This window comes from Zophobas morio, unplaced genomic scaffold (assembly GCF_036711695.1).
Source record: "Zophobas morio isolate AGI-343-1 ecotype UQ-CSIRO unplaced genomic scaffold, CSIRO_AGI_Zmor_V1 ptg000029l, whole genome shotgun sequence".
Taxonomy (NCBI): domain Eukaryota; kingdom Metazoa; phylum Arthropoda; class Insecta; order Coleoptera; family Tenebrionidae; genus Zophobas; species Zophobas morio.
This window is the reverse complement of record NW_026972134.1, coordinates 1679024-1704761: the sequence shown is the minus strand read 5'-3', so window position 1 is coordinate 1704761 and position 25738 is coordinate 1679024. Positions and strand designations below refer to the sequence as shown.

At 33.7% G+C, this 25738-nt stretch overlaps 1 protein-coding gene and 1 long non-coding RNA gene across 5 annotated transcripts in view; one reads left to right on the top strand and one right to left on the bottom strand.

Moving 5' to 3' along the window:
• Window positions 1-25738, top strand: part of LOC135137605 (cholecystokinin receptor type A-like) — a 389560-nt gene that overhangs the window by 168867 nt on the left and 194955 nt on the right. Inside the window, exon 2 of the mRNA XM_064067296.1 lies at window positions 16487-16509. The gene's annotated coding sequence lies outside the window, so the exon portion shown is untranslated. The remainder of the gene's footprint in view (window positions 1-16486; window positions 16510-25738) is intronic.
• On the bottom strand, window positions 22112-24389 carry LOC135137586 (uncharacterized). 4 transcript variants are annotated; one of them, XR_010281875.1, is made up of 3 exons: window positions 24175-24389; window positions 23043-23126; window positions 22112-22646 (listed from the first exon to the last, which is right to left on the bottom strand). It is a non-coding gene; the product is annotated as an uncharacterized LOC135137586 (long non-coding RNA). The 4 variants fall into 4 exon arrangements; XR_010281878.1 differs by having other exon boundaries at window positions 22112-22626; XR_010281876.1 differs by having other exon boundaries at window positions 23052-23126.

Sequence of the window (25738 nt, the reverse complement as noted above, 5' to 3'; positions counted from 1 at the left end):
TATCGTTGTGCATTTCTTGTACGTAAGATGACGAAAAGCCAGGACGAAACAATCAATAAATTCATAATTCTTCTTGATAAATTAAACACACATGAGATTTTCGTTGATGACGAAACTAATCATTCAAAGGTTGGACAATTAAAGCGTCGCCTACAGGACGTTGAACAATTAAAATCGGAAATGGAAAATATCAGTTTGCACTATGGTGCCAATTCTATAATAATAACTTCAGAAGATGAAAACGAGTCTGATGAACGGGTCGAATATAGGTTTAGGGATGTACTGAATCGAATATTTGAGGTGCTTGGTGTATATGATGATTTGGTGACAAAGGCCTCATCTCAATCATCTAGTAGTTCATCAACCACATCGCATTCAAATCAAAATCTTAACGTAAAATTGCCAACTATTGAATTACCTAAGTTCAATGGGGATTATACCGAATGGGCATCATTTTTTGATACTTTTTCTAGTTTAGTTGGCAGTAATGAGTCATTATCCAACTCTCAAAAATTACATTATTTAAAATCATGCTTGGAAGATGAACCCAAGAAAACTCTGGAGTCGCTAAAAGCGGACAACACAAATTATGCAATTGCGGTTAAATTATTGAAAGACAGATACGAAAACAAGCGCTTCATCATTAACAATCATTTAAAAAATATCTTCAGTTTGCCTTTTGTTAATAAATCGGACTGTAAATCCTTGCGGGACTTTTTAGATACACTAAGTATTAATTTAAATACCCTGAAAGCGTTGGATCGCCCTGTCGATCAATGGAGCGATCTTATCATTTACATTGTAGTTTCAAAATTGGACCATTTTTCTAGTTCCACATGGGAAGAGTCACTTGGACCCAATAACATTCCGTCCCATACAGATTTAATTTCATTTTTAGAAAGGCGATGCAAAACCTTAGAATCGATAAGCATCCATAAAATTAATAAAGATACAAAATCTCTCCCTCCTCAAAAATGTAACATTAATACGCCGCTTAGAAAACGTGTGTTCCATACTTCATATTCTAAGGCTCAAAGTAACAAAAAGTTAGCTTCATGTTTTATATGCGAAAAAAATCATAATATTTTTAATTGTGCTGATTTCCTAAAGTTAACCCCCCAGGAAAGACTGCAACACATAAAATCATTGAATCGTTGCAGTAATTGTTTTAGACAAAACCATTTTACGAAAGATTGCACTATATTTGGCTGCAAACAGTGCAACAAAAAACATCACACTCTTTTACATATTGATGTAAAGGCTAGTTCCAATGCGATTACTGATCAATTAGTTAATGATATCACGGATCCTGGGGAGGGGACATCTCATTGTAATTTAGCGGTCTCAAACAACATACTTTTATCAACAGCAGTAATATTGGTTAAGGGTCCCACAGGTAAAATGAAAGAATGTCGCGCATTATTAGACATTGGGAGTCAATCTCACTTCATAACGGAAAATTTATGTAAACAGTTAAATTTGAAATTTCAAAATTCAAATGTGTCGATCCTAGGAATAAATAGCCAATCAAGATTGACTAAGTCTGCTGAAGTTGAGATCAGAAGTAGATCAACTGATTTTATTTACAATATTAAATGTTTGGTTATTCCCAAAATTACCGAAAACTTGCCTTCTTATACGTTCGATATAAATACTATCCATTTACCCAATAATTTAGACTTAGCGGATCCGACTTTTAATGTTTCATCTCCCGTGGATATATTAATTGGGGCCGAATTATTTTTAAACCTGCTTACTTCCGGAAATATAAAACTCGGTAAAAATCAGCCTGTTCTACAAAATAGTGTCTTGGGATGGATTATCTCAGGTAAAATTCCGAATTTTAATAATAAACCCTTGCACTGCTACAAAATAAGTTTGGAATCAGCTGTTACCAGGTTTTGGGAAATAGAGAACGTTGAACCCGAGGTAATTGTCCCTTCCATCAATAAACATTCTTCCAAAGACCTTTGCGAAGCCCACTTTTATGACACTACCAATTCTTTTAAAAATGTTATCTTTGACCTATACTCAACCTTTGGCAAATTAAAAGTTACAATTGCGTGTTGGCTGCGCGTTATGAAAAACCTACGGAATAGGGTCAAAAAACAACCGGAAATCAGGGGCAGTTTAACAACGCAAGAATTGAAACATTCGGAAATTACGATAATCCGATTAGTTCAAAAGGAGGCATTCTCCTCCGAAATTCATCAGTCGACTCACAGTAAAAAACTTGGTAACAGTAGTATTTTACAACTTAATCCGTTTCTAGATTCAAATGATTTGCTCAGGGTGGGGGGTAGACTAAGCAATGTCAAAACTTTACCAATTGATAAAAAATTTCCCATCTTGTTGCCCAAACATTACATAACCGAATTAATAATACAAGATATACACCAAAGCCTACTACATGCGGGGCAATTAGGTACTCTTGCGCAAATGCGCTTAAAATATTGGCCGATTTCTGGCAGGCGTCAAGTTCGCAAGGTAATTGGTAAATGCTTAAAATGTTATAGGACCAATCCAAAACCTTACAGTCAAATTATGGGAAATCTTCCCGAAGAGCGGATAATGCCCTCACGTCCCTTTTCCAAGGTGGGGGTTGATTTCGGTGGTCCTTTATTAATTAAAGAAGGCCGCGGAAAAGGGAAAAGAACCACTAAGTCCTATATTTGCCTTTTTATTTGTTTAAGTACAAAGGCAGTACATCTCGAACTGGTAGGCGACCTGACATCCGACTCATTTCTTAGTGCCCTGAAACGATTAATTTCGCGCCGCGGAAATATCTCTTTCGTTCTTAGTGACAATGCCACTAACTTTGTAGGCGCGAGAAAAGAGCTTCAACAATTATTTAAAAGCGAGATTTTTAAAAATAAACTGGCAAACGAAAATATCATGTGGAAATTTATTCCTCCTCGAGCCCCAAACTTTGGTGGTATCTGGGAGGCTGGTATTAAATCAGTGAAAAATCACATTAAGCGCGTAATCGGCGAAAATCACCTTACGTATGAGGAGATGTACACGCTGTTGGTCAGAATTGAAGCGGTACTAAACTCACGCCCCTTGACCCCATTATCGAACGATCCGAATGATCTCTCGGCCCTTACGCCTGGCCATTTTTTAATCGGGCATCCGCTAACCGCCCCCGTAGAAAAGGATCACACCGCCATTTCGTCCAATAGGCTGTCTCGCTGGCAGCTGATTGAGGCCTGCCGCCAGCATTTCTGGAGACGTTGGTCAAAGGAGTATTTGACTACGATGCAGAGCAGGGCCAAGTGGCAGCACACATCCGCCAAAGTTCCGGAAGTTGGTACATTGGTGGTACTAAAGGACGACAATCTACCGCCGTTACAGTGGCCGCTGGGGCGTATTACTCAATTACATCCTGGAAACGACGGCCTGGTGCGTGTAGTGTCAGTGCGGCATAAAGGTGGTGTAGTTAAACGTGCAATTACGAAAGTGTGTGCGTTGCCAATTGATTAATATTAATCAATCCATGATCTATATTCCAGAAATCTGGACATTCCTATTCATTTCTACTTGTGTCTATAATTTGCTTGCTTTCTTTGCACTTTTGTTTATCTGTATGATCTGTGTAAAATATTATATGCATATATTCTGTATTTCGAAACACTTCTATTGTTTCAAGGTGGGGGGTTATGTGAGAGCCAATGACCAGGGGGTGCCTGTTTTTACCCCCTCCGCCTTCACGGGCTTGGTCGGGCCACCACCGCCTTGAAACGGGGAGTTGATCTGTATCCTTCCGAGAATAAACACCAAATATTTATCTCGCATTCCGCTGTTCTTATTTAACAATCAAACACAACATACAACTTATTCATATATCAATACAAAATCGTACAACCATGATACCGCAAAACGTAAAACCTTTGCATTTGCAAGATTTTAGTACATTCGGTTTTGCATTCCAAAGTTAAATTGCACAATTCTGATTTTTTTTCCAAAAATCTGGATGTCTAGAGTGAACTCAACACTGATTCATACATCACAAATGTAGGAGTATCTTATTTTATAAAAACCAAACCAAATTTACTATTGTAAAGTTTGGAAATTCCGTCATCAAATTGTTGAGGTGGTGATTAGCCGTTTTTTGGTTGGCGTTTTCCCATCTACATGATTGTCCTAATATACATACAAAATTTGGCAACAATCGATCCAGTAATTTCAAAGATTATATGTCTAATAAAATTCCGAACAGATGGTACGCAGCCAGCCAGACAGACATAAACAGATAGAAGGAAACGGGAGATCTATTTCTTCGTACTCTAGGGCCATGAAAGTTTCGAGAACATATAAGAATGTGGAGTCGGCCAATGGAATCGATCACAATCCTTCCTTAGCTTACTATCGGGAAGTAAAAGTCCTAAGCCCAGTAAGAGATGCGATTACGTAATTAACTATGGAATTGAACTGATTATGTGATTATAGGATTATAGGGAAATAATTATTAATGTATCTGAACCCCATTTTTATCTTTTCTTCTTATATATTCTCCATTATTTCTATTTATGCTCTTCAGAAAAAGTCCTTGCTATTTGTATCCATACATTCCACTCAATAAAATTTTTTTCAAATAAGTACATATTGTCAAACTTTATTATTCTATGTTTTTAGTTTTTCATCTTCTCGTCGATGTTAATTATGCACTAAAACAATAGCTAGGTCAGTACTTGTTCATAGAGTTGAGTAAATAAATAAAAAAATTGACCTAAGATTATTTTGACAGAACTTCCCTCGCCATAGCGGCATAAATAACACGCCCGCGACCTCTGTAAAATATATTTAAAGAAGACAACCAACAAGAAAAATAACCTTTTAGTACGAATAAAAAGCGTAAGTTTAAGTGTTTATGTTTATACATCGAAAGAATGTCACATAGAAAATAGTTTAATTTGGTTAAGTTTGTCTCCTCAAAACCGAGGACTAAAAACATTAATATAGCCACAATCGAACAAAATGTTCAGGAAATTATAATTCTTATTTTATCACTATTAAATACGTACGTACTTTCACATTTTTGGGAAAATGGGGCAACTCGATCTTAATTCGATCAATAAAAAAATTGTGATGACGTCATCGACATATAATAGTAACAGTCATAGTACAAAATAAATAAAAACGGACAAGTTTGGCATCGAAAGGTATTAGCATGCGACTGCTGGTCTGCATGCTGATACCTTTACTGCAACCCCATGGACGGTTATATTATCTGTTAATGCTAAAATGCTATTATACTGTAATTTCTTTGTAAAAATTAGAGGGTATGATACACGCGGCCCCAATAGAGACAACTTGCTTTAATGGTTGTGAGCATCATACGCTGATTCACGGAAGCCCTATATTCCTGGACACACTATACTATTACCGTAAATTTTACTTAAATCAGTGGTAAGATAATCTTGACTAATTAATTTTTGTCATGCTCATGAATATTGGCAATTTGATTACATGAATTTTTAACAATAAGATAAGAACGATGTTTCAAAAATACTCAAGGTATCAAAATTATATTCACTGATTCGATTAGTTAAATTAATCAAAGCGTGAAAATGAAAAATTCGATACAAAATGCCCACAATTGATTTTCCGGACATTTTATAAGTGTATTTCTTGTCATATGAGTGACTTTGAAACCACAGTTACACAAATATTAATCATAAAGAATAAGGCTAGCTAAAAGTAGAGCCATATTTGATCACCATTGTATTTATTCACAATCTTCGGATATTTAGCTGCTTCAAGTACGGAATCTGCCACTAAACTTTCTTCCGGTAATAGAAGATGTCCTAATTCTGATACACTATTTTCTAAAAATTCGCCTTTCATGTGTCAACTGTGTGCTTAAAAGGAATATCATAGTCTCAAGGAAACTAATCTAACTTCAGTAGTGAGCAGTAAAAAGTTCTTCAAAAGTTTACAGTAATGCTCAGAGCAACTCGACAGTTTCACTCTATCAATCGAACGAGACGATTTCCCCAATAACAAAAAATTGGTCTAAAGAGTTTAGACAGTACTTCCCTCGCTGTCGGAAACTTGACGACTGCATGCCTATTGTGTTTTTTATTCTCATTACATTTTTGTAGTGGGAATTTAAAAAAAAAATTGTGATGACGTCATCAACATTTTTGCAAGGACACGTATATCAGTTGGGATAGATGTAGTGTAATACTAAGACTAAAATTATTGTATTCCCAAATTTTCGGGCAAATGAATTGGGTCGTTTTGAATATTGATTTCTTATAATCAATAAAATAACGAAACAATTTACTCAGGTATATGGCGCCTTTTTTTGAACCACCTCTTAAGAAAATCTAAAAAATATGAATGGAATGATATATCACAAGTACAAACTCATCATATTTTTTGCATTTTAGATAGGATTTATTCAGCAAAACTTAAGGGTGACGTCATCAATTTTTTTAGGAGGGATGAACAAATACATTTTGAACAAAAGTTTACCAGGCTTATAATAACTTTAAAATATTCCCAAGATTTCAAAGCATTCGGTTTTGTAATTCCTGATTAAATCGATAAAATAAATTCACGGATTCATTAATTTTTTTGAGTCACCCTGCATATGCAAATCCAAAAATATGAATGGAATGATAAATCACAAGTACAGACTCATCATATTTTGTACAATTTAGATACGATTTATTCGGCAAACTTTTGAGCTGACGTCATCAGTTTTTTGTAGAAGATAACCAAATATATTTTGACTAAAAATTTATTATGCTCTTTATAACCTTAAAACATCTGCAAGATTTCAAAGCATTTGGTTTTGTAGTTCCTGATTAAATCAATAAAATAAATTTACGCATTCATTAATTTTTTTGAGTCACCCTGTATATGCAAATCGAAAAAATTTGAATGGAATGATAAATCACAAGAAGAGACTCACCAAATTTTGTACATTTTAGATAGGATTTATTCAGCAAAATTTTGTGGTGACGTCATAAATTTTTTAGGGGGGACGACCAAATACATTTTGATCAAAAATTTACCATGCTTATGATAATTTTAAAATATCTTCAAGATTTCGAAGCATTCGGTTTTGTAGTTCCTGAGTAAATCAGTAAAATAAATTTACGCTCTCATTTATTTTCTTGAATCACCCTGTATATGCAAATTCAAAAAATATGAATGGAGTGATAGATCACAAGTACAGACTGATCATATTTTGTACACTTTAGATATGATTTATTCGGCAAATTTTCGAGCTGACGTCATCAAGTTTTTGGAGGGGATAAGCAAATATATTTTGACTAAACATTTATTATGCTCTTTATAACCTTAAAACATCTGCAAGATGTCAGAGCATTCCGTTTTGTAGTTCCTGATTAAATCAATAAAATATATTTACGCATTCATTAATTTTTTTTGAGTCACTCTGTATATGCAAATCCAAAAAATATGAATGGAATGATAAATGACAAGTACAGACTCATCATATTTTGTAGATTTTAGATATGATTTATTCGGCAAACTTTCGAGCTGACGTCATCAAGTTTTTGGAGGGGATAAGCAAATATATTTGACTAAACATTTATTATGCTCTTTATAACCTTAAAACATCTGCAAGATGTCAGAGCATTCCGTTTTGTAGTTCCTGATTAAATCAATAAAATATATTTACGCATTCATTAATTTTTTTGAGTCACTCTGTATATGCAAATCCAAAAAATATGAATGGAATGATAAATGACAAGTACAGACTCATCATATTTTGTAGATTTTAGATATGATTTATTCGGCAAACTTTCGAGCTGACGTCATCAAGTTTTTGGAGGGGATAAGCAAATATATTTGACTAAACATTTATTATGCTCTTTATAACCTTAAAACATCTGCAAGATGTCAGAGCATTCCGTTTTGTAGTTCCTGATTAAATCAATAAAATATATTTACGCATTCATTAATTTTTTTGAGTCACTCTGTATATGCAAATCCAAAAAATATGAATGGAATGATAAATGACAAGTACAGACTCATCATATTTTGTAGATTTTAGATATGATTTATTCGGCAAACTTTCGAGCTGACGTCATCAAGTTTTTGGAGGGGATAAGCAAATATATTTTGACTAAACATTTATTATGCTCTTTATGACCTTAAAACATCTGCAAGACTTCAGAACATTCGGTTTTGTAGTTCCTGATTAAATCAATAAAATATATTTACGCATTCATTAATTTTTTTGAGTCACCCTGTATATGCAAATCCAAAAAATATGAATGGAGTGATAAATTACAAGTACAGACTCATCATATTTTTACAGTTTAGATAGGATTTATTCGGCAAACTTTCGAGCTGACGTCATCAATTTTTTGTAGGAGATAAGCAAATATATTTTGACTAAACATTTATTATGCTCTTTATAACCTTAAAACATCTGCAAGATTTCAAAGCATTCGGTTTTGTAGTTTCTGAGTAAATCAGTAAAATAAATTTACGCATTCATTAATTTTTTTGAGTCACCCTGTATATGCAAATCCAAAAAATATGAATGAAGTGATAGATCACAAGTACAGACTCATCATATTTTGTACATTTTAGATATGATTTATTCCACAAACTTTTGAGCTGACGTCATCAAATTTTTGGAGGGGATAAGCAAATATTTTTTGACTAAAAATTTATTATGCTCTTTATAGCCTTAAAAGATCTGCAACATTTCAAAGCATTCTGGTTAGCAGATTAAAAATTAAATTTCAAAATGTTGTTTTATAATTTTGATTTTTTTCCCAAAAATCTGGACGTTTCGGGTGAAAAGTCGATTCAGAGTTGTAAACTACATGTGTAGGACTATGTTATTTCATACAATTGAAAACCCATTTACTATGTACAATTTTGAAGTGACGTCATCGCATTAGTGGTGGGGATGATTAGACAAATTTTGGTTAGCGTTTTACCATCTACATGATATTCTTAATATAAGTACAAAATTTCACAACAATCGGTCGAGTACTTTCGGAGATTATCTGAATAATAAGAATCCGGGACGGCAGACGGACGGACAGACGGACGGACAGACGGACAGACGGACAGACGGACAAACGGACAGACAGACGGAAATGGGAGACCTATTTCTTCGTCTGCCGTCCCGGATTTTTATTAGACAGATAATCTCCGAAAGTACTGGACCGATTGTTGTGAAATTTTGTAATTATATTAGGAATATCATGTAGATGGTAAAACGTTAACCAAAATTTGTCTAATCATCCCCACCACTAATGCGATGACGTCACTTCAAAATTGTACATAGTAAATGGGTCTTAAATTGTATAAAATAACATAGTCCTACACATGTAGTTTACGACCCCGAATTGAGTTTTTACCCGAACGTCCAGATTTTTGGAAAAAAAATCAAAATTATAAAACAACATTTTGCAATTTAATTTTGAATCTGCTAACGCGAATGTTTTGAAATGTTGCAGATGTTTTAAGGCTCTAAAGAGCATCATAAATCGTTAGTCAAAATATATTTGGTTATCCCCTCCAAAAACTTGAAGACGTCAGCTCAAAAGTTTGCCGAATAAATCCTATCTAAAATGTACAAAATATGATGCGTCTGTACTTGTGATATATTACTCCATTCATATTTTTTGGATTTGCATATACAGGGTGGCTCAAAAAAAATAATGAATGTGCAAAATTTATTTTATTGATTTACTCAGAAACCGAATGCTTTAAAATCTTGAAGATGTTTTAAAATTATCATAAGCATGGTAAATTTTTGATCAAAATGTATTTGGTCGTCCCCCCTAAAAAGTTTATGACGTCACCACAAAATTTTGCTGAATAAATCCTATCTAAAATGTACAAAATATGATGAGTCTGTACTTGTGATTTATCATTCTAATCAAATTTTTTGGATTTGCATACACAGGGTGACTGAAAAAAAATAATGAATGCGTCAATTTATTTTATTGATTTCATCAGGAATTACACAACCGAATGCTTTGAAATCTTGGAGATATTTTAAAGTTCTCATAAGCATGGTAAATTTTTTATCAAAATTTATTTGCTCATCCCTCCCTAAAAAAATTGATGACGTCACCCTAAAATTTGGTAAATAAATCCTATCTAAAATGTGAAAAATATGAAGAGTCTGTACTTGTGATTTATCATTCCATTCATATTTTTTCGATTTGCATATACAGAGTGACTGAAAAAAATTAATGAATGCGTCAATTTATTTTATTGATTTAATCAGGAATTACAGAACCGAATGCTTTAAAATCTTGGAAATGTTTTAAAGTTATTATAAGCATGGTAAATTTTTAATCAAAATGTATTTGCTCATCCCCCCTAAAAAATTGATGACGTCACCCCAAAATTTTGCTGAATAAATCCTATCTAAAATGTACAAAATATGATGAGTCTGTACTTGTGATTTATCATTCCATTCATATTTTTGGATTTGCATATACAGGATGACTCAAAAAAATTAATGAATGCGTGAATTTATTTTATCGATTTAATCAGGAATTACAAAACCGAATGCTTTGAAATTTTGGAGATATTTTAAAGTTATTATAGGCATGGTAAACTTTTGTTCAAAATGTATTTGTTCATCCCTCCTAGAAAAATTGATGACGTCACCCTTAAATTTTACTGAATACATCCTATCTAAAATGCAAATAAAATGATGAGTTTGTACTTGTGATTTATCATTCCATTCATATTTTTCAGATTTTCTTAAGAGGTGGCTCAAAAAAATTAATGAAGTCGATTTATTTTATTGATTAAATTAAAGGCAACACTTATTATTAGTATTACATTGGACCAACCCAATTTGGTAGACACAAAATTTTTTAAAGTAAAAACTCGGTTGAAACAAGGGTAGCACGCTTATTTACATCGACTTTAACATTACAGACGTGCATTTGTTTTATGCGCTGACTAGGTTCCGCGAATGTGAAATAGACATGTTTATAACCAACCAATTATGAATTCCACCGTCAAAAATTAAAATAAAACCCAATGTTTTATATAATAAGCGGAAGTCGAAGCAATAAAACCGATGGTCGTTTTGTTTACAGTTTCTCTGTTTGACTCTCACGTATGCTGTTACGCTTCTCATCTTAAATTAAGAATGCTTGTACATACACGATTTTCAGTTCCCTCTCATATTACACGCCGGCGCCGTATACGTGAGTAAATTGTTTCGTTATTTTATTGATTATAACAAATCAATATTCAAAACGACCCAATTCATTTTCCCGAAAATTTGGGAATACAGTAATTTTATTCTTAGTATTACACTACATCTATCCCAACTGATATACGTGTCCTTGCAAAAATGTTGATGACGTCATCGCATTTTTTTTAAATTCCCACTACAAAAATGTAATGAGAAAAAAAAACACAATAGGCATGCAGTCGTCAAGTTTCCGACAGCGAGGGAAGTACTGTCTAAACTCTTTAGACCAATTTTTTTCACTAATACTTAAAAATTTTCTTTACTTAGCGGCCATGTTACAACCTTTAAACGTAAACGTTCAATGAATAATGTTCTCTAAGTTCATTCGCACTTGACAAACAAAACTACCACAACTTTGCTATTTGGAAAAAAACCCATATTTATGATGAGCGGTGTGGGGTTGAAAAGAGTTACGTGTTACCTGTCCGTTGTGAAGAGGTAATTTTTATAGGAAAAAAACTAAAAGTTCCGCAATTTTTCTGTCCGTGTCCGTTGCTTGGAGGATTCTTTACATTATATGACTTATTTTATACGTGGACAGTGAAAATTGTCCTCTGTCTGGAGGTATCCGTTGCAGGAGGTTTCAATGGAGTTAATTTCATGTTTTTTCGACTTTTTAGATTTCTTGTTTCCTATTTTTCTGTTGTCTATCTGTTTGCTGAAAACTTTGTTAGGCAAGTAATTTTTTAAACGACTAAACATAACAGCTATATCATCCTATACCTGTAGTTTATTAATTCATCTTAATTTTACGTTTGAAAATTTTTGGGAAGAAAACATCTGAACTATGCAACAAAATTTATTTTAAAAATTACCATGCAAAAGCGATTGCTCTGAAATTTTGCACAGGTTGTCATCAAAATGTAATTTGTTGGTAATCTTATTTTTTCGAAATGTCCGCATAGGTTGCGTCAGAGAAATTGATAAGTGCAGCCGTTTATTTTATTAATGAATTCAAAAGCGAGGTATGTATACTGCGTTTGTCCGAAATTTTGGGAACACAGTATTATGTTAATAAGTTAATCTGAACGTATCAAAACTGATACATTGTTCCTTATGTATAAAGGTAATAACTTAAGTTAGAAATATTCTGATATTTCATATAAAGTGTGTGGGCCAATACGCAATGGTGTCCTGTAATAAATGTAAGCCTCGCTATGCAAGAACTATACTAGACGCAAAATTTTAGGGGGTTTATGGCTTTGACGTTTAAAGTACTTTACAGCCGACCCTTCAAAACTTAGCAAATGCAAAGCAAGCCACGTGTCAGGGAGGCCCGAGACAGTATTGCCCTGTGTTTTTACCAGAAAAGGTCTTTTCAGGTAGGTTATCAGTAAGTATCCGGCTGTGACTGAATTATAGTGGGAATAAATGTTTGCGTCTAGTATACCTATTGTAGTCGCCAAAATATAGTTTTTTCATGACTTAATTGCAGTGTAACATTTATAGAAACTGAAAAACCCAGCACAGCGGCGTGTCACAAATCCGCTTGCCTGAGAAGACGGTTGAAGTACGGCCCTTTGCGTATTTCTCTGACGGTGGCACGTGCCGCGGTTTGCAGCTGTTGAGTTTTATAAAGGATCCTCTGTAAAATACTTAAAAAGTCAAAGCCATAAACGCACTATATTTTGGAAGCCAGTATAACTTTTCGGAAGAGACGTAAAATTGCCATTTTCTGTAGTAGGGCCTTAGGCAAATTCCATGTAAATAATCGTAAATAAAATAACCTACTCCTGTGTTGTTGCGGAAACATAAACTTACAGCACTGCATTATACAGGGTGACTGCGAAATAAGTGCAAATATTTTAACCACGGCATCCCCCACCCTAGTAGAGTCGAAATATAGAAAAAATAAATTAAAAATCGAATGGCGGGGCAAAACCCCCATGAACCACCCTCGATACGAAGGCACTGAGCCACCTTGTAAACAGAGTTGGAAAAACGTTCGAATAAAAACGACCTAAACACTTTCAGTTTCAATTAAAAGTAAAACCGACTTTTTGCTGCTTATCATTCGTTCATTCATTTACTCATTCATCGTTAAAGGTCAGTGTGAAAGTTTTTTGGTAATTTTGATTCTGACGGATGTTTGGTCCTTGTCACAACGATTTTAGATTGTTTATTGGAACAGAAATAAGAGGAACTTAGAATGCTACTACCTTTTTACAAGAAATGTTGAAAATGTTGTCCTTGACTAGCAATACAGGCGTCAGAGCGTCGCAAGAGGTTTGTTGATAGGTAAAAAAACACCGGAGTAGCGGCTGCCACTTTCACTTGTTGAAGCTCTTCGATAATTTCTGGACACTGTTGATTTCCACAAACAAACTGTTTCATCCAACCGATACACATTTATCGAAAACCGTCTCTTGCAATCGTACTTGTTGACGACTATGTGGAGTTTGATCGGATAAAAAGTGAGTTACACAACGTGGACAATCAGCGGGCTCCAAACCCTGTACTTTGTCAACATGGTATGGATGTGGCCGTATTCTTTTAATGTAGGATGCACTACAAGCTGTGAAAATCCAACTTCTTCTTTCTGTCCTATCACGGCCACGATCGTGAGTTTGAAGTTGAAGGTACCATGATCTCGGAGTTGCTGTACCACTGATGCAAATTTTCGCGCACACCAATTACCCATATCGACATAATCTGCATGGGAAAACTCCACCATAAACCGATTTCACCGACCGCTCGATGCTAACTGGCCCTTTTCGTGTTTTTCACGTTGCGATTAAAAAAGTGCCTGATAAAGTCACTTTTTTGGTTCTTAGTCCGACTCGCTCTGTTCCATTCATTGTAGTAATTATGTAGGTCACAAAACAGTCCAGCGGCGCGTACAACAATTTACATTTAATTTCAAATAATTTTTTCTAGACACTGCTACTACCTAGGACCTTGAATTTTACCCAGTGACATAATCATATTGTGAGCTATTTCCCATTTTTTTTTTGCATGTATTTCGCAATCACCTTGTAGTTACTCCGACTAAAATAACGGTGCATGCATAACACGTTTATACACAACACAACACTGCCGGCACAGTGAGTTCAAAGAGCATCTTCCGATGAGATGGTGGCGTAATTTCGCCCACACACTATACCATCCACCATGTGTACATCATCCCCATTAAAAAACTGACAGTCTCAACTCAATAAATTAAAAAAATGTGTATCTCCCTGCAAACAGTATTGGTTTTGTTTCCGAAGTGAGAGAGGAATTTTCTATAAAATGTTTATAGACAGGATGGTGTACTAACACGACGAAAGTGGTACATACATTAATTCCTAAAATTTATTCGTATTAGAAAACTTTGTAAAAGAATATAAACTTTGTCTCATACAGCGTTTCCCAACAGTACTTTGACGTACTCTAGCAAAACCCAATTAGGGCTACAATTTAAGGGTGTTATGTTTAAAAGTAAGTTGTATTTTTGTGTAACGCTTTATATATTTTTACATACTTATTTAAAAACAAAAAAACGGAGACAAAGATTATTTGATTAATAACAATTATCAAAACAATTGTATTTTATTTATTTACGTATAAGTAATCAAAGGTTGTTTCGACAGGACCTCCTTTATCCTGAACGGTCCTGAAGTACAGTACAACATACATAGCTTTTCCGAAAAATTAAAGATTTGATGTTGCAAATTTTATTGTTTTATGATGACTCTTATAAGTTAAAATAAAGATATGCATGTGACTTTAAAGGAAAGGTAAAGAAGGGTGCTACGTGGTATTTCAAGTGAGTTATTCCATTACAAAATTTTGTTACTTTGTTGACTGTTTGTATTGTATATCATATGGAATAGGTTTATTTTCAGAACCGTCACCTAGAAAAGTGCGTTGGGTGGGTTGAGTATTTTTATTTAGGATAGTTATCAATTTTTACATTACATTCTTAAAAATAGACACATAACTTTGGTAGCACAATATGTATAATCGGATTCAGAAATTAAAACCAATAATAAATATCACGTTTATAAATTAATGTTTTAATATACTCACTAACTTACAACTGAATTATAAGGTTATATTTTTTTATCTGTTGGAATAAGAGGAAGATGCGTTATTACAAGAGAGAGTATATATAACTGTCATTAATTAATTAAAAGATCCATAAGATACAAAATTAATATAAAGCGTTAAAAATTTGCAGCGTACCTGCATTTCACGTATTCCGATCTTCTACTTCTCTTGAAAAATAAATTACAAAAAATAGTCCGTCAGCGTCACGTGGTGTTTATTATTTCTACCACAAACAAATTTCTTTAAATGAATAATGCTACATGTTTACCAACATCGTGAAAGTAAACCCCAATTCTCTTTATGTTACTTATAAAAACATCTTTTCTCTCTAAGGATGCCTTTAACACGCCCCTGCAGTTCTTATATAGACACATTTGCAGATATAACATCGCCGAACTTTTTGTAAAAGACGACTTAAAAAAAACACCCTTTGATCTTGGTCCCTATCAAAACAAAATACTTGCTCGCTTAAATCACCCCGATAAATTCAATATTCGCCAAGTTGTTTTCCTTTTGCTCTCATTAAATACATTTTTTGAATATCTTATTTCATCGCACTGGTATGGATATCGAAAGGCAAAAGGCGCGTTCCCATTTAAAACTTTTTTCATTGGGTTTTGTGAAAACGAATTGTCTTGAAGAACTTTCTCGCTTTTTATACGCAAAATTATAAAATAGGGTCACTTACGGTATTAAAATGAGACCGCTTTCCAAGGTAAACTTGGAAAAGGTGATTATTATTCATTCGTAAATAATAGATTCCATTTCGCTTTTGTGTGTTTTCTTTGCAGAAAAATCTTTTATGTTTAAAAATTTAGATCCATATTCCACGACTAAAGCTCTTTGTCTATACTCATTGGTGACCATCAAGGATCTCTAACTATCTCAATAATTTGCCGAAGTCTGTGCGGAGGGGATGTTACAAATCGCAGGGACCAATTAAGATGGGAAAATTAAATTCCATTCAGAATCTCTTAGAAGCCGAGCTCGAAGGTAGGGTGTGTTTCGACGGAAAAATTCTTGCGACCTTTGACGTAAATCATCTTCAGATGCTTAATCTTCTGAAAATAATGTGAAGTACTAAGTGGGTGCGTGAAATTAGTACAACTTTAAGAGTGCAAAGTTTTGTGCTTTGAAAGCTGCTTTATTGTTCATAGGTTTTGTTAAGTGAATGAATAGTAAATAGACATTGGAAACATTAATGACATTTTTTTATGTTTGTTTCAGATCCTTCCAAGACTCATTCTGGGGTAAGTTATTTTTTAAAGTTTTACACTTTTTTCGCGTGACGGATGTTTAGCTAACAAATTTAACATTATCAGCAGTCGTCTGTACAATTTACACCAGCCTAATGATGCAAAATTTGTTGGCAGGTGAGGGTTGCTTACTGGAAGTTTACGTTGGGGGAGTGATGAGTGATAGAATAGCTAATATTCAGGTTTTCATGTGGTAAAAAGTTGCTTTCGCTGTAGGTTGAACATATAATATTTTAAAACAAAAATAAACATCAAGTACAAATATGGGCTAACGGAGCTGCTGCATGTTCATTTCAGTGCTAACAACACAGTTAAAACTCTCATTTGCAAGCCAAAATTTTGATGACATGCGCTCATATTTTGCCTACAAAAATATATGTAAATAATGAAATTTTTTTAAGAAATTTATTTATTTAGAGACGTTATACACACTTACAAAATAATTTACAAACATTGGTTGATGAAAACATTTTCATTTACATTAAAAACGAAATTTTTTAAGGCAACCTTTATTAATAATTGCTAAATAAATTTATTAAATAAAATGTACCAATGATTAGATCAAAATTGTGAAAATATTGGTCTAAAATTTACTAAGATAGACCTCCCGTTGCCCCTGAAGTACAATCAAATCTATAAGTATGTAGAGCCTGTTCTTCAATAAAGATTCGCTTAATATTAATAATTTCAATATGCGTATTGTAAACACTATAATAAATAATAATGTTACTGTGTTCCGATAATTTTAGGAAAATTAAATCGGTCGTTTTTGAATTAATAGGTCAATAAAGATTTAAAAAAATTGATAATTACTTATCGACCTTTTTAAGGTGACTTCATTAAATTTTTAAAGAAGGTGAATCTTAAAGACCACTTGCTAGGTTTGACTTTCAATATATTTTCAGCATGTAATAACTCTAATAATAACAGATTTATTGTCGTAAAATTCACACAGCTTCCTCTATATAACGCAAGGGCACTTTTTTTAATTATCAAGATATATTTTTTAATTTTGGTGAAATGTTTCATCACGTATCTTTAAAAATCAATATCTCAATAAAATCTTTACGGAAATTTCGGAAATAAATTGTACCAAAAACATTGTTGACATTTGTTTATCGGAAATTAGATATCTACATGAAAAAGCGACTTCTTCAATTCAACCTGCTTTTTCTGGTAAAATGCCACGGTTGAAGAAAATTTTTTTCAAAGACGTTCCATTGAAATAATTTTAATAAATATCCCTCAAAGTCCATTTTTTAATATTCAAACCAACTTGTTACTCTAAAGTCATCCGGTGAAACTTAGCTAATTGGCCTCTTATAATTTTGTCATTTATCTTTATACATTCAAAATAAGAAATCTGGGCGCCAAAGATATTATTAACCTGAACATATAGCTGTTAGTGATTGTAATAAAAAAAGGGTGTCAAAGTGTTAGGTTCTTTATTTGTTCACAACAATAGCCATAAAAACTTTGCTTATTGTGTTTGTCACGTCTACTGCAAAAGAATATTCGTAATGTCGGTTTGTGGTGAAGCTGACCTCAAGAATTAAACGATGGTGAAGTAACAATGAAATGTCTATATGTATAGTGCTATTAATTTATTTGTCACTGACGACAATTTAAGATCGGCTTCGATGATATACTATAATTCGTTTACCAGCTAATTAAAAACGTATTATACCAACCGACTACTCAATACTCCAAAAGGAGTTGAATAACTCAATACTCCAAAAGGAGTTGAATAAAAATTCATTAACTTTTATCTTTGTATTAAAAAGCTATATATAAATGTCTGGAATGGTGTTAAAATTAAAATTGTTCATAAAAAATATCGGCTGTAAGCGACCTCGAACAGCTGCCTCGACTTCGTTGGGAGCAAATCGAGGGTAGCTCTCTTAGCTGCTTCTTCGACTTCTTCTGGTACTGCATCGTTTTCTTCGTTTTCTTTAGTAAATGCTTCCAAACATTTATGGAATATTTTGTTTTAACTAGCAACAAACTGTTTCTATGAATTTGTTTACATCTATCCCGATGTTGTTCATTTCGTTTTAAAAACTAACAATTCGGTCTTTTTGTTCCTTTTTACAGTGTTTACACAAAAATAGTGTATGATATTCATGTTAAAAGTGATTTTATTTTGTGAGTGTGGAAGTTTGGGTAACGAACAAAGTGAAACTTCCACTCTCACAAAATAATATCTAATTCATATCAAAAAGAGTTTATTAAAAAGCTTATGTTCGGGAAAAAAAAACTTACAAAAATGTTTACATTTGAATAATAAATACGGCAATATAAACACTGGTAGTAATTTTTTGGAAACATATGCCTGCGTTTTAGACGTATACAAAATATGTAAAATTATTAAAATATTAAACAAACGGTATTCCATATATTTTGAATTCGGAGTCTCCTTGAACGGGTGAGCTTAAATATAATTAGCCATTAGAAAACATTGATTTTAAATCGTTGTGGAAGAATAGTCTTTTTTATACATATATACATAACACGGCTAACAGGTACACAACAATTTTAAGTTGTTTATAGTTTTCTACCATTCTGCTATAAAAAACTCGGGTTGCTTCCACGTAATTACGTTTTCTGCTTGCCTTGTATTCATCCTGTATGTATGCACGTAACATTTGCATAGTTTTCAATTATTACAGCAATAATAAAAATTCGACACGCACAGCGGACAAACAGACAGATATGCAGACGGAAACGAGGGTTCTACTTTTCGTATAGAGGTCACGACTCATCGAGAAAGCATGAAACTTCTTAACATATTTTTCCGAGTACCCACATAAGAACTTCTTATTTGTTAAAACTGAAATAAATTATATATCGCTTAATTTATATACTTTAGCTTTGCTGTAAGTTGGCTCAAACTTCTGTGGAATATGCTTCCTTTATTACTAGCTAACATTTCACAAATAAAAAAATATAAATAAATAATAACTGTATTTATAATAAATGATCGTGTTTCGAACTTCTTACTTAAACCTCAATGAAAGTTTAATGAAATTTTGGTATATTTAATGAGATGACAACCAGCAAAATTGGGGAATTGGGTGAAGGGTAATATTAAACATTCGAATAAAGTGCTAGTATTTTGTAACATTATACACAATATTGCGTAACATTATATGTTGCAAACAACAGGTGGGCCACCTAAAGATTAAACCACTGCCAACCGCAAACAATAGCAAAACGCTGTCGGCCACTTAAAGGATTAAACAAGAATATTCGAACAGCACGGCATCGATGTAAAAGCTGTGAACCAGTTACTAATAAATTGGTGCTATAAAAACTAAACTGAGACTTATAAAATATTGAAAATTTTAGTTTTGATATTTTTATAGATATTTTAATTATCCCTAATATGTACATGTTTGTGAATTTTGAAAATTGGTTTTAGTTTGATAAATTAATTTTTGATTTACTAATGTAAGATATTAATAAATGTTATAACGTAAATACGAGTATTATTAACTTTTTTACTGTGTGCGCCTAAAGGAGAGAAATATTGTAACGGGGTTTTTTTGACAAATGGGAAATTTCATGTTTTCTTGATGTTTCATGGCCCCTAAAAGGTGCTCAAAATTCAAACATTGATGTGATCGTTTCTTATACCCGTACTTAAGAAAAGAAACTTTCAAACGTTGTAAAATATGTTTTTATATATTTTTTACAACATTGTAAACAATGTATGCCTCCTCTTTTGCTTCATACAACATTATTACCTCCCACTGAATCCATAACTCTTAATAATAGTAATGTAAAATCAGTTCTCCTATCATATCGCAGTACATATAAAACAGTATTTGCGCAAGGGTATTGTTCGTTATACTTATAATCATATAAGCAGCCCATTTTACTGTAACGGGAAGAACACAAATTTTAGTTTGCGCATATGTGCTAGGTTGTTATAGTTATAAAAGTTATTCCAGGTGAAATATTGGGATACATCATTAATGTAATCTAAGATGTGAGTAATTGTGTTGCAGATGGTGTCCGTCTTCCCTGTTGTACAGATATTATATAATATTATATAATATGCTAACAGTTTAATGTGCACATTGTAATTAGGATACCAAAAAACCGATCAACGTAACAATATTTAACGCCTTTGAGTATACATTCGCATAAGGTGGTATAAAAGTTAAGGATTAATCCATTACTAGGCACTCCTAGATCTTTAAACGTTGACGAATGACATAATAAGAAAGATTAATTATTATTAATTATTACTTATGTTAGTATGTAGAAATTCTGTTTTACTTTATATTATCTCCTTTTCGTTTTGTTACTTCCCGAGCGTAAGTGAAGGAAGTATTGTAAGCGAGTCCGTCAACCAACTCCCTACTTTTACGTTTTCTCCAGCTTTCATGACCCCTACAGTACGAAGAAATAGGTCTCCCGTTTCCGTCTGTCTGTCTGTCCGTCTGTCCAGATAATCTCCAGATACTAGACCGATTGTTGTCAAAGTTTGTATTTATATTAGGAATATCATGTAGATGGTAAAACGCTAACCAAAATTTGTCTAATCATCTCCACCAATAATGTCACTTCAAAATTATACATAGTAAGTGAGTTTTATGTTGTATAAAATAACATAGTCCTACACATGTAGTTTATGACTTCGAATTGAGTTTTTACCCGAAACGTCCATATTTGTGGAAAAAAATCAAAATTATGAAACCTGTTGCAGCTGCAAAACCGAATGCTTTGAAATCTTGCAGATGGTTTATAGTTATGATAAGCGCATGATCAATTTTTAATTAAAATATATTTACTTATCCCCTCCAAAAAATTGGTGATAAATTTTTAATCAAAATGTATTTGCTCATCCTCCCTAAAAAATTGATTACGTCACCCCAAAATTTTGATGAATGCGTCCTATCTAAAATGTACAAAACATGATGAGTCTGTACTTGTGATTTATCATTCCATTCATATTTTTTGCATTTGCATATACAGAGTGACTCAAAAAAATTAATGAATGAGAGTCAATTTATTTTATTGATTAAATCAAGAATTGTAAAACTGAATAGTTTGTGATCTTGACGTTTTGCAGTTATTGTAAGCATGGTAACTTTTTATTCTAAATGTATCCAAAAAATGATTACGTCATCTCAAAATTTTGCCGAATAAATCCTATCTAAAATGTCCAAAATCTGATGAGTCTACACATGTGATTTATAATTCCATTCATAGTTTTTAGATTTGCTTATACGGGGTGTCTCAAAATCGTTAATAAATGCGTGAATTTATTTTATTGATTTATTCAGGAACTGCAAAACCGAATGCTTTGAAATCTTGCATACTCCAAAACGGATCTGACATATGATACAAAGACAAGCCTTAAAACATCAAGGTCTTTAAATTCCGCCGCGTTGCGGAGAACAAAGCCCATGATACAAACACATTATACGCATTTTGTGTGACGTCACCCGGCTGCAAAAGTAGGCGCCACATTTGAATTTTGCTCGAAGAAAATAGTGTTCATTTCAAGTGCTTACCAACGCAACTACCCAACCACCACTTACGAATGTTTTGAGTTTTGTAGGTAAAATAAAGAAACGTAAATTGCTGACTAGTTAGTTTTTATTAACCTTACGACACACCAATAATTTAATTTGTGATGGCAACTTGTGCAGTGTCTGGTTGTAAAAATAACCAACGAAAAACAAAAAATGTACATTTTTATAGATTTCCCAAAGAGCCTGAGTTGTGTGAAAAATGGGTGCAATTTTGTAACAGTACGCGCGTTCTCAATACAAAAAATGGTAAATCTAGCAGTCATTAGAACCTGTCAGTTATTACGTTACAGACAAGACATTAAAACAATTGATTTCAGCTCGTATTTGTTCCCAACATTTTTCGGACAAATTCGACTATAAATGCCTTCAACAAAAACTTCTGGATTATAATCCAGAAAACGCATCATGATGTCAGCAGTACCGACAAAAACTGTTTCTGTAGCTTCTCAAAATTCGCCTTCAGCACAACGTTCACCTATTACGCGACGATCACCCTGTGCTCAACAGTCGCCGATAGCTCGACGTTCATCTACAGCAGGTCCTTTCACACCAGACAAAAGTGGATCTACAATGAGTGTCACATCGCTAAAAAAGAAATTTATCGCAAAGAATTTATTCCACATTAAAAAAGCTGAAAGTAGGGAAGCTATAGGAAAGGACGTTTTCCCACTAAAACATTATGCCTCTGAGTGTCCATACAGATTACAGTTGGAGGAGAAAAGATCTGAGTGGAAGCAAGGCATTACAAAGAGAGACAATGAAGTCAAAAAGCTTCAGAGAGAATTAAAAGAAGTAACTGAGGAAAAAAACATTTTGCAAAAACAATTAAACGATAATTTGAAAATTGCGGATGCCGTAAATGTGTTGTTTACTCCAGGCCAGATAAGGAGTTTAATGTCTGGAAGTAACGTAAAATGGTCACCAGAAGATATTTCTTCAGCTACTTCTTTAAGAAGTGTTATTGCAAAAGCCTATCGATACCTAAGATACCATTGTCATTTCCCTCTTCCATCCCTGAGCACACTGCGACGTTGGGCTGCTACATTTGACGTTAGACCAGGACACCTAAAAAATGTTGCAAAGTTAATGCAGCAAAAAGCAAAGGATCTTTCAGTTACTGAACGGCTTACAGTCATAAGTTTTGATGAAATGTTCATCAAAAGTCAAATTTGTTTAGAGATCAAATGCGAAATGGTATTTGGTCCCAATCGCACGGTTCAGGTGATGACTGCTCGGGGATTATGCTCCAATTGGAAGCAACCAGTATATTATGACTTTGACCAAGCGGTAACAAAAAACATACTTGAAGAGGCAATTGCAACTTTACATAATAGTAATTATATTGTTGTCCCTATGGTCAGTGATATGGGCTCCACAAATCAGCGGCTATGGAAGGACCTGGGAATTGACACATCTAAAAACACTTTCACGCATCCCTGTGATGAAAGTAAATTAATATTTGTTTTTGCGTATGTGCCACATTTGTTAAAACTGTTGCGGAACCACTTTTTAGATGATCGTTTCACTTTAGAGGGCAAAGTTTTGTCAAAAGATTGTATCGAAAAGGTTTTGGAAAAATCTGCCAATGCTGAAGTGACAATTGCTCATAAATTAAGTAGACATCTCTTAGATGTTAAGGGTTCCCAACGTCAGAAGGTCAAAACGGCTGCAAAATTGATGTCTCACACGACAGCCTCTGTTATAAAGTTTTGCGAGGACAAAAATATTATTGAAGATGCTTACTATAAAGAGTTATCTAATTTTATTGAGTTGGTTAATCAATGGTTTGACGTACATAATAGTTCTCAGAAGTTGTCAAAAAGAGGCAAAAATGCGTACGGAGTGAATTTAGCAGTTCAAGATGCAATTTTAGATAAAATGACTCATGTTATGACACACTTACGAGCAACTAATAGACAACTCATTAAAAGGGCTCTATTGCTATCTCCGTAAACATTATGACTTGGAGTATATCATCACACGACGTTTAAACCAGGACATTTTAGAATTTTTTTTTTTTCTTATATTCGAGCAATGGGTGGAACCAATGAAAACCCTACCCCTATTGAGTTTATGCACCGCCTAAAATGGTACATTTTAGGTAAACACTCACCATCTTTAGGAGAAAATAAAAATTGCGAGGCGGATGATGCAACAAACTTAACAGGTCCTTTGGAGGGCCCAGATTGTCTCACGGCACCTCTATTGCAGTCCTTAATGAACCCATCACAACAGCATTCCACTTTAGAGGCAAATGTGGATGAGAGTGATCTCATTGAATGTTTGCAGTTTGTGAATGATGAATGGGATGGGGACATTGTTTCGCCATCAGTAGTAATTGACCCTTTTCCTGTAAGATCGTAAAACTTCCATGGTGACTTTCCGTGCGCACGCATCGTAAAAACCACATTGGAAATAGTATCCGGCACTCCGGCAGCAAAGCAAAGGCCTGTAACAACAAACCACTTTGACAGAATGCTCCAAAAATCTGACTTCGCCTGCGCGATGTTGTCTCACTCTGTATCATTGGAATTTATATAATGTCTACTCACTTTGCTTACAGGAAAAGGGTTAATTAATACAGAAGGTCTCAAGTATTTGGCAGGATATGTTGCACATCGGTATCGCCTAAAGTATCCTCTTCTTGGCACAACAATAAACGAAGACAATCCTGTACCATCAACTTCAAATATGGATTGGATAGATTTTTTGTCTGAAGGTAGATTAGTGCGACCATCTGAAGAACTTTTGTATGCAGCTCAAATTGTTGAAACCATGTTTCTATCTTTTCATGGGTCTGAAATTCAGAAAACACCAAATATTATCAAAACGTTGGTAAATTTGGTTGAAGAAAAAGCTAAAAACTTAATAAGTGTACCACATGAGGTTTTAAGCTGTTTAGTGCGTACTAGAACATATATAAGAATCCGATATTCAAAAAGACGTAGTGCCAAGAAAATGAAAAAAGTTTGTGGAAAATAAAGACACTAATTAATGTTACCTCAAAGACTTCAAAACACGTGGTCCACTCTTCATTTTAGTGTCGATGTCCTCGGATTTCATAAATCTTCAGTTGACATAAATTTGATGGGATTCCAGAGGTGAACTCGTTTTTGGCCAATTCAGGAGGAATAACATTATCTGTAAGTGTAAAATGCAAGTTATTACTTATTATGCGCTTTGTCTCCTACATATACACACATACCGCTCCTTTCTGAAGTTTTCATCTGAATCAATCGAATCAGCCATCGATGAACAATAATTTCATATTTTTATTAAAGGTAATTGTCACATTACTACACTTGAAAAACTTGCTTATTTAGAAAAGTTATTTACATACATAATCAAATCACAAACTTTTATAATTAAATTATTTACGCTAGTAATGGTATGTTTGACCATGGCCGACTAGTATAAAGATTATGGCCTGTCCAAGAGGTACGATACGTGTTGCCATCTATTAATAATTACACTTAATAATTTAGCAAAATTTTAATTTGACTTGACATTATGGGACTTCAAAACGTGTAATGGTGGTTTGTTTCGGTATGAATGCCTTTGTGCCTTTCAAAAGGTGTTAATAATTCTTTTGTCGTTTTTGAATTATTAATAGATGGCAGCACGTAATGTACCTTTGACATTCCTTTGGACAGGCCATAATCTTTATACTAGTCGGC